Below are 377 nucleotides of genomic sequence, written 5' to 3'. Positions count from 1 at the left end.
CACTGTATGTTGCATCTTTATTCATACAAAGGGCTACTCAGAGTAAGTGATACAGGACCTTGGTGGTATTTTCTCACAGAATCACAAAATATTAGGGGTTGGAAGAGACCTCCAAAGATCGAGTCCAACCCCTCTGCCAGAGTGGGACCAAAAACTAGGGCAGATCACTCTGAAAGGCATCCAGACAGGTCTTGAAAGTCTCCATTGTCTCCGTCTTGTGAGTTTCAGAGTTGGCTGTTTTTTAATGAGGGAGAACTTACAGCACCAAGAAGGCAAAGAATATATTTTCAGATAAAAAAGTTGTCATTTTTAAATGTTAACAACAGTTTTATTACTAGAAGTTACAGCTAGTGTAATTGATAATAAACTGAATGTTC

The sequence above is a fragment of the Apus apus genome, chromosome 5 (assembly GCF_020740795.1).
Source record: "Apus apus isolate bApuApu2 chromosome 5, bApuApu2.pri.cur, whole genome shotgun sequence".
Taxonomy (NCBI): domain Eukaryota; kingdom Metazoa; phylum Chordata; class Aves; order Apodiformes; family Apodidae; genus Apus; species Apus apus.
The sequence above is the reverse complement of the archived record's forward strand: the minus strand, read 5'-3'. Positions refer to the sequence as shown.